This window comes from Myotis nattereri (genome assembly GCF_964212035.1).
Source record: "Myotis nattereri genome assembly, chromosome: 4".
Lineage (NCBI taxonomy): Eukaryota > Metazoa > Chordata > Mammalia > Chiroptera > Vespertilionidae > Myotis > Myotis nattereri.
The window spans coordinates 106,781,048-106,791,203 of NC_138079.1; positions in this window are offsets into that span (position 1 = coordinate 106,781,048).

The following is a 10,156-nucleotide window of genomic DNA, read 5'->3' on the forward strand; positions in this document are numbered from 1 at the left end:
CATGCGCAGGGCTACACTCTCCTACCCAAGATTGCTCTGGAGAGTTGAGAGTGGCTACCCGGCATTCTCAGAGCGCATGCGCTGGCTCTGTCGCGTCTCTGACGAGCCTTCCAAGGCGCGTGCGCAAAGTTGTCCTCTCTGGATTGGATCTTTAATCCAACGCCTGCGCAGTTCTCCCCTCCTCGTGTAAGGACCTTCTTCGCGTCTGCGCCGCGTCGCGTCTCGCGGGAACTCGTTCCTATTGGTCCGTACCGCCCCCCCCCCCCGAGACGTCAGAGGTTCGCGCGAGGCATGTGGACTCTCACAGCTCGTCCGGTCGGACGGAGTCCCTGGAGGAGCGGTGGGTGCCGCGGCCCGTCCCGGTTAAAGGCCTGCGGTCGGGGGCCGCGCATGGCTGGGCTGCTTCAGTTTTTCTCCCACGTGGGTCCTGCCTGCGGTACCTCTGCGATGACAGCTTCACAGCCATCATGTTTATCCAATCTTTACAACTAAGGTTCTTAGCTTTCAGTTTCACAGCGGGGTAGCCCGAGCTCGGTGACATACAGTGGCAAACCCTGCCCTTTGGAAAGTGACCGATGCTGACTTTGAGCTCCGGGTGCTGCACCCGCGGCCGGTGGGAGTGGGGACTGGGTTTCAGTGCGCGGCCGGTGCCCCCCCTCCCGCCAGGCCGCCTGATGCTGGGCGGGGGCGCCCCTGGGGGTGTGGTTTTGGGGAACCAGGGACGCAGGCCGGTGCAGCCTTGGACAGAGGCAGTAGAAAGTTCTGCTGATACTTAGTGTGGACTCTGTCAGAGTAGAAAAGAGAAGCGGATCCTATACTGGTGTTAAATTACCCATGGCAGCTGTAGAAGAGGATGAAGCGGGCTTGGTTCAGGGGTCGACCGCGATGGGGAGGGCGATGGGACACAGCAAGTGCAGATCTGTCACCAAGAGCAGGGCGGGTCCGCGGATGGAAATATTACAGAGGAAACCCGGGGTAAGGGCGATTCTGCTAAATCGACTTCACAGGATTCTTGCCGGAAGGCCAGGGTCATAGCCATCAAGGTTGAGGAACGAGGAATTTGATGATAGACTAAGGGCGGGGAGTTTTACTAAACGGACCCAGCAGGATTCTTGCTAAAACTAAACTGAAGACCCTGACCCATATTGTGTCAAGGAGAGTCTTTGCCGCTGGTCAACAGGGATGTGTCCGATGTTGTCTGGGCCGGTCGGACTCCTCAGCATTGTGTAATTCTCTCAACAGCCCGGTGAGGTGGAGATTATCATGTCTTACTTACAGATGGAGACAGGCTTGCCGAAGGCCAATGCAGCAGGTCAGTGGGCTCCAGCTACTGTACTAGTCCCAAAGAAAACACAGCAAACCCAACCCCTGCCCTCAAGGATTTCACAGGTAAATACGATTAACAAATATTTATGGCGCATTTACTACACACCTGGCACTTTTAGAACACTTAAAAATATTAAAGTCATAGGTAATGCCCTAGGCCAGGGGTGGGCAACCCCTGGCACGCGTGCCAAACATGGCACGCCAGTAACTTTTGTTGGCACGCGAAACCCTCTCTTATAATCTTCCATTTAGAATTTTTTTCTTAATATCGACTTTTTTATTTTTCAGACAAATTCAGTGTAGGTGCATCTTAGATAAATAATTTTACATAACAAGTTATCTTAAAGACCATAGACATGGATTGACGAGAGAGGGGAAGAGCAATTTCTATGCCTCTGCCTTAACTCTCCCTGCCTTCCTAGATCCGACCAGTGTTTTGGTTTCATCCACATACGCTTGTGAATCTTTGTTCTCAGTGATGAATTTTGTTAACTCTCGTAATAGGAGTAGCCTGACTGATAAAAGTAGTAGCTTGCGCATATCTCTGAAGGTCATGAAATATAAACCTGATGTAAAATCTCTGTCATCAGTGATGCAGCAGCAAAAGTCCCACTGATAATATCAAACGGAGTCATAAAGTTTTCTGTCGGACTATCAGTGTACATGTATACATTAAAAAATAAATGTATTTTTCATCATCATATACTGTGTTTTTGTCACTTGAATGAATTGTATTATTTCTTCAAGGTTCTTCACATACGTACACCTTAAGAGATATCAAGTAGGCGTAACATGTTCTCAAAAAATTAGGGTTGGCACACAGAAGAATTTTGAGTCAGAGATTTTGCTGGTTTTGGCACGCATTCACAAAAAGGTTGCCCACCCCTGCCCTAGGCGGTTTGGCTCAGTGGATTGAGCATGGGCCTGTGGATGAAAGGGTCCCGGGTTCGATTCTGGTCAAAGGCAGATGTTCTGGGGTTGTGGGCTCAATCCCCAGTAGGGGGCCTGCAGGAGGCAGCTGATCCATGATTCTCTCTCATTGATGTTTCTATCTCTCCCTCTCCCTTCCTCTCTGAAATCAATAAAACTATATTAAAAAATAATAAAATCAAATCATAGGTAACTATTATAATTTTCATCCCCAGTTGAGTAGTGACAATGTTGAATTTTATTTGAGCCCCGTGCTTCTGGAAGACAGTGATGGTAAAAGGAATTTCCCTCACCCTTTACCCTTTTGTGTTCCAGAAAACAGCTCACTGCAAAGAATCACCCTTCCCTGTGACTTAGTAAGTCAGAGATGCTCCCCCTGCTTTTACCTATGAAAAGGCCAATCACAGACTCCAATTCCCATTCTTTGTCTCATCAATGATTAGCCCAACTGCTTGTCCCTGCTAATCAATTGGAGCAAAATGCTTGTTAACAAAACTTTGCCTGAATTCTCTCCTTCCAAGCCCCTGAACTTTGGGTCACCCTCAGCCTGAGCCTGCAGACAGCCCCTCCTGAGATAAGGCTGGCCTCGGAGTACTGTCTCCTCATGCCACCCTTCCCTCCCACTTCCAGTCCTTTCTAGCCTTGTCTTCTCCCTATGAAAGCGTCTTGAGCCCTAAGCCTTAAGACACTTGCAGGCCTTGGCCACAGCATTCTCTGCTGCAGCAGTCCCCATCCCCCTTGCAATCATCCTTTCAAATAAGTCTCCCTTTACTAAGCCCAGTTTTATTTTTTACTTGACAGTGGGTGGCAGAGACGAGTAGGGTGGGCCCTTGGCCTCTAGAACCCCAGACAGGCCCCATAGGAGGGGCCAAACTCGGGACACTCTGATTCTCTTCCACAATGGCCAGCAGTGAGTGAGGGTGCTGCCCGCCAGGCAGAAACACACCTCTTCGCCAGCTTGTTTGTGTTTTCAAAACTGGCTTGTTGAAGTGTATTACAGGTGCAGATGAAGTGTGTTCATACAGGAGAAGAACCACAACCTTTCACCAGGGGCTTCACTTCTTGTCGTGTCATTGCCACCTGCCCCGCCCCCCCCACTCCCCACACCCCCATTCCCAGCAGTCTTGGAATTGGCCATTAGCTGACAGATACTTTTGAGTGTTACAAAAGTGGTGGCATTACCATGCACTACCTCATCTTCAACATGTTTCTAAATACTGAGACATTACATTTCTCATGCATTATTTATACCACTTCTACATCCAGAAAGGAAGTGAGGCTGATTATACATTAGAAGAAGAGGCAAGAGGCAAAAAGTTAGTGATTTGATTTTTATAAAATTTAAGAAAGTCAGACATAATAACAAGATCTCTAATATATGATCTCTAAAATTTTTTTAAATATATGTGAATTTATTTTTGTGATTTTATAATAACTCAGAAATTTTGTTAGCTCAGAAAGCTTATTGCATTTAACATATTTGTTAAACCCATAATAAAATTGTAGTTTTTGCTTAAATTGCCCCCCCCCGAATCTTAGAATAGTTTTAGATTTACAGAAAATTGGTCAAGATAACAGAGCTCCAATATACACCCCCCCCCTCCCCCCCCCCCCCAGTTTCCCTGTCATCTTAGGTCAGTGTGGTACCTTTGTCACAATTAATGAGCCAAGGCTGATAGACTTTCATAACTAAAGCCCATGCTTTATTCGGAGCTCCTCCGCTTGTGCCGATGTCCCCTTTCTGTCCTAGGGTCTATCCAGGATCACATGTAGTTGTCTTGTCTCCTGTGTGCCCTGTGGCTATGACAGCTTCTCCCACTTCCCTGGTGACGACCTTGACAGTGATGAGGAGTAGTGAGGCATTTTGTAGAAGGTCCCACACTGGGATCTTTCTGGTGTTTTCCTCATGATTAGGCTGGGATTGTGGGGTGGGGGGAGAAGACCCCAGAGGGAAAGTGCCCTATCATCAGGTCATATCTGGGGCACGGACCACCAGCACAACTCGCTTGACGCCAGCCTTGATCATGTGGCTGAGGTGGTGTTTGGGAGGTTCCCCTTTTCCATGCTGGCTTTCTTAGGAAGCACGTCACTCATGCACAGTTCATGCTTCAGGAGTGGGGAGGTAGGCCCCCCTCCCTGAGGGCAGCAATCCTCATGAATTATGTGAACTTCTGCACAGGGCATTTGCCGGTTCTACCTATTTATGCAATCATGATTTATATCAGTATTTGCTCATGCTTATTTATTTTATACTTTGGATTGTGGTCCAGTAGCACATTATGTATTTTGTTGCTTGAATTGGTCCAGCTTTGGCCTTTGGGAGTTCTTTCGGGTTGGCTCCACGTCCCTTTCCTTCTCCTGTTGTGTGTGCTTGCGTGTGCATGTGTGTGCACGTGTGTGCACGTGCGTGTGCGTGTGTGCGCATGTGTGTGTGGGCCTGCGCACAGCCTTACCTTTTGCCACTAGGAGATGCTCCGGACTCATGTTTTTTCCTGCCCCGTCTAGAATCAGCCATTTCTCCCAGGAGCTCTGGTTCCTTGTACTGGAAATCGGTACTGGAAACTAAGACCTGGGCGCCAGGCGCGGTTTGCTGCTGGTGTGTCACCTTTTAAAATAAGCCCCGGAAGTCATGGATTTCACCTCTGCTGCACTCACAGGCCCACTCAGAATCAAGGAGAACACAGGCTCGTCCCCTTGCAGGCCTGTCATTGTCACACGTGAGAGCTAATGAGATGGGATATGTCGGTGTCATCATTGGACAATGCCATCTGTCACGTCAGTGGTGCTGTTGTGCACCAAGCGCTCGTATGCCACTCAAAACACCTTTCCTCCCTGCCTGGTTTCTGTTTTGCTTCAAAGAAAGTCTTTCTGAAGTTTGGCTGTGCTTTCCTTCCCCACCTCCAAGTTTGGCTCTTCTTGAAGATGGTCAGTTGGTACAGGGGCACATGACTAACACGAAGTCACACTGGGCATCGTTCTCTGCAGTCCTTTTGTTGGCACCAGTCTCAGCTGGTCTAGAACTGTCGTTAACACGTGTAACACTTGCTAATTGCTTTCCTTTCTTAGCGTTCTGCTCAGAGCTGGCTTGCAGCTCAGCCTTGGAGGTAGAATGTATATTGTTTTGTTGTTGTTTTATTGCCTGAGCCATTGCCTTCGCAGCAGAGATGTTTGCTGCTCTCCAGAAGGCAGTGCACCCATACGTCTTATTCCCCTCTCAGCAAGGCTGGGCCATGTGACTGTTCGTGGCCAATGGGCTGTGTGTGGAAGATTTAAAATCGTGAGTGCTGGCCGGCATGGCTCAGTGGTTGAGCGGTGACCTATGAACCAGGAGGTCACAGTTTGATGCCTGGGTTGCTGGGCTTGATCCCCAGTGTGGGGTGTGCAAGAGGCAGTCGATCAATGATTCTCCCTCATCATTGATGTTTCTCTCTCTCTCTCTCTCTCTCTCTCTCTCTCTCTCTCTCTCTCTCTCTTCTCTCTCTCTCTCTCTCTCCCTCTCTCCCTCACTCCCTCACTCCCTCCCTCCCTCCCTCCTTCTCTGAAATCAATAAAACTATATTAAAAGAAATAAAATCAGGACAGCCACCCTCCAGGTGTTCGTCTCCTGTTCTGAGCGGTATGCCCTCCCCCGGCCTGAGACTGTCACTGCCTGGGGGCCCTCTGCCAGCCCACATTGCACAAGCAGCGCTTGTCCTGTTAAACCTTTGAACTCCTGAACTGTTACTGCTGCCTTGCCTAACCTTTCCTGACTAATACACCTTTTAAATAGGGTGAGTGATACTGGATTTTCACGTACAGAATGATGCAAAATTTACTAATAAAAGGTGAGTTGGTTCAAAGAAAACCAGATGAATAATTTGCGAGGTGATACTCAGACACGGGAAACTCCTCAGGGCAGGGACTCAAATGACTGACATTGGGGACATTACTGTGTTCTCATCGTGTTCCCTGCATGGGAACTCGGGCCTTTATTGGACTTGCCCAGAGCATAAATCTCTGTTAATTCCCCTGTGTTCCCTTGTATGTCCCTAGGTTTAAACAACAATCACCAAAATCTCTTCATTAAAGCTGATTAGTCAAGGATTACATGAAAAGATCTGAATTTTCTATTTGATTTTAGAGCCAAATAGCTTGTCTTTGCCTGTTGGGTTCCCCAGACGCTAATCAAGAGTGTGAACCTGGTGAGAGGGAGCTTTCAAGCCCCTCTGTGCCTGGGGTGCTGCTCAAAGGCAGAAGCAAATGGCACCTGATTCAAGATGGGAGACCACCGGGCGTGGCAGCCACGAGGGGAGGGTGGGGTGTCATTCCTGTCAACACCCGCAAAGCCGGGTGTGTGCCGATTTGTGAGCAACTGGGTCTTGGCACAGTGCTTTGCCTGCTGGAAACTGCTAAAATATTCATGTACTTGACCGTGTCTCTTCCGATTAGATGTAATAAATGCAGATTTGAACGGCCATATGTTTTATTTTGATGTAATGGTTTTAACCTTTATGGTGTGTGTAGCTCTCCAGTTCTCTGCCAGATTAGAAGTTAGCTGGTATTTGAAATTGCGATGCGATTATTATTAGAGACTCCTTGGGACTGAATGAATAGGCAGTAATAGCTTTTTAGTTTGAAACCTACTGCTCTCATTTATTCCCTCTTTCCCTTCTTTCCTCTCCCCTCTCTCCCCTCTCCTCCCTTCCTCCTCCTTTCTCACTTCTGTCTCCCTTTCTGAGTAAGCTGAATAATCTCTTTCAGCCTCAGTTTCCTCATCTGTAAAATAGAAATAATAGCAACACCAATGGGAGTTTTTATAAGGAACACAAAAGATACTGTGTCTGAGGCATTAGCACAGTGCTTGGCACGTACTGAGAGTTCAGTAAATGACAGCTGTTATCAGGTTATGTAAGCTTTCTGAACCTCAGTTTCTCCGTCTGAAAATGGGCGCATGCCATTCATTGCACCACCTGGTTGTGATGTCTGAAAGAGAGAACTAGGTGTTATTTTGATTATGGGCTCAATGAATGAATTCTGGGACTTGTGTGTTAGTCAGGGTAGGCTCCCTGCCATAACAAACTACCCCCGAATTTGGCCTGACGGGATAAGTTTTTTTCTCCCTGAGACCATCTCTGATGATCAGGAAGCTCTGTCCTGAGCAGTCAGTCAGGGACCCTCACTCCTTCCCACTGAGGCTCCACCCTCTGCAGGAGCCGCAAGATCCTCTTCCTTTAGCCCAGGAGCCATTTGGATATTTATAACATCCTTTGCTTAATATAATTCACTTAATATAAATGTATGTTGTTGTGAAAGAAGCTCCTAGGTTTATTGAATTTCTAGTCCTGTCTGCTGTTGCGTTGGTGGGGCCAGACCAAATAATTTCTAGGGCCTTATATGGCCTGTGGGCCTGACATTCCCACCCCTGCTTTAGCCCATGGATGGGAAAGATGGTGGCGGATGGATCTCATGTGTGAGTAGTTTTTGTGGGGTTTTTTTGGGGTTAATCCATACCCGAATATATTTTTCCATTGATTTTTAGAGAGAGTGGAAGGGAGGGGGAGAGACAGAGAGAGAGAAAAACATTGATATGAAAGAGACACATCAATTGCTTGCCTCCCACACATGCCCAGACCAGGGCCGGGGATTGAGCCTGCAACCGAGGTGTCCTTGACTGGAATTGAACCCAGGACCCTTCAGTCCTTGCGCCAACGCTCTTCTTCACGGAGCCAAACTGGCGAGGGCTCGTGTGCGAGATTTTTATGGGCGGCCCCGATGGGTCACTTCTGTTCTGGCTCCAGGGGCCTCCCAGTACAAACCTGGCCACCAGGAAAGCTGGGAGATGGCCTACCTGTGCGCCTGGGACAGCAAAGAGGATGCACCTCAGCCGCTGTGGTTTCCAGAGACACAGGGCGAGGGTCGCCAGCTGCTTCTGAGACTCTCAAGGTAACAACGAATGAGTCTGACTTGATGTCGTCACAGTTTGAAGAGGCGGGGGGGGGGGGGGGGGGGTAGGAAGCAGCAGAAAGGAGAGGCGCGGCTGGGGGTGACGGAGCCCTGAGTTCCTTCTATGGCTCTGGGTCCCGGATGTTGGAGCCGCAAAGTGGCCCATGCCCTACCCACCCTCCGTCCTTGGCCACTTGCTCCTTGGGAATTTATTAGTGTCTCCACCGTTGTGTTTCTGCTTCCATTAAAAATGTCACCAAGACACACGCTCTGCGGATGCCACTCCGGTCCTCAGTGGGCATTTTTGCTGGATGGATCTGTTTTTTAAATGACAGCATCTGTTTGCTTGTACACACTGATGTCTAATTCTTCCCTTGGCAATTGGAGCAGGGGGTTGGGGAATGGTAACCAGCTGTTTGAATGGGGGGCGGGGGGAGGCAGTGATCTGATCTGTGAAGGACTACCAAAGCCCTAGCCAGAAGCAGTAAAAACGGAACAGATGCCCCCCAATACAGAAGCCCGGAAGGGACTTGTAAATCCCACTGCCAGCCCTGGAGAGACCACAGCCACACTGGGTGGGCCAGGACACAGTGGGGGAGATGGGCACAGCGGGGTAGCTCGAAGGAGTGGACCTCAGCAAGTTGGACCCTCTGATGTGTCCCCATTTCACTCGGGGTGAAACACAAAGTCCTTACCAGGGTGCACAGGCCCCGCCGATGACCGTGCCCTGTCCTCCTCTGCCCTCACTCCCTGCTCTCGCCTGCGTCCCTGGGTCTGCTGCAGCCATCCGCCTCCGAATGCTGGTGCTCCCCCTCGGGGTTCCTGGGCTCCGGCTTCTGTTTGGAGCTCTCCTCCCATCTGCTGTCTGTAGGGCTCCCTCTTCTTTCAAATCTGTGCTCCGGTGACATTTCTCAGAACCCACAGTTAGCGTCGCAGCTCTAGCATGCCTCCCGCTCCCCTGGTTTCAGTTTCTTAGCACAACCTTCCTAACACAGCATGCATTTAAGCTTTATCTCTGCCGGTTCCATACACGCTCCCTGCTGACGTGTGCTTGGCACATAGTAAGGGCTCAGCAAATACTTGCTGGCTCACTGAAAGGATTTCCACTTGGGGAACACATTGTTGGTGTGTGTGTTACAGAGAGCCCCAGTCACTTAGGGGAACCAACACTATATTTTTGATCTCTGTAGCCTCCCAGGGCCTAGCCCCGAGCCTGGCACACAGTAGGTGTTCAATAAACGGTTGTTGAACAAAGAGTTGACAGAATGACCCAAGATGACACTCAACACGCCCAAGGCAAAAACAAGTTGGCATCCAGATTCCTACTTTTATTCTTAGACCAACACCAGTGCCTGTGACCAGCAGCACCTCTCAAACACGCCTTCATGCAAACACCGGGCTCCAGGCCCTCCATCTGCACCCTGGTCTGAGCCACCATCACCTCCCAGCCAGACTACAACAGCTCCTACCTGCTCCAGCTGCTACTCTAGCGCTGCCTACAGTGTGTTCTCCACACAGCCGCCAGAGGGCACTAACAATCAGATCCTGCTGTTCTGCTCACCCTCCTCCACAGGGGCTTGCACCAGCATCCACACTCCGGTGGTCCCTGTGCATGGCTGATCGGCCTCCCTCACTGCGCTCGGCCCTCTGGCCTCCTCGCTTTCTCTGAACATCCCTCAGAGCCTGTGCACCCGCCGCTCCCTCTGCCTGGGGTGCCTTCTCCCTGGTTAGTTTCCAGCCAGTGCCTTATCCTTGGAGAGGCCTTCCCTGACCCCCCCTGTCCCACAGAGAGGAATGGCCTGGCCCCAAGTGAGTCCCAGTGACCAGTCTGCCCTGTTCCATCTCCCCATCTGCTTTTGCATCGAGGCAGCATTACATTCTATACACAGCCACGCGCTGAATAGCGGCGATTCAGTCAACGCTGGAGCGCATCTGACATGGCACACCTGTAGCGTAGGTGCCAGCAGACTGTGCCACC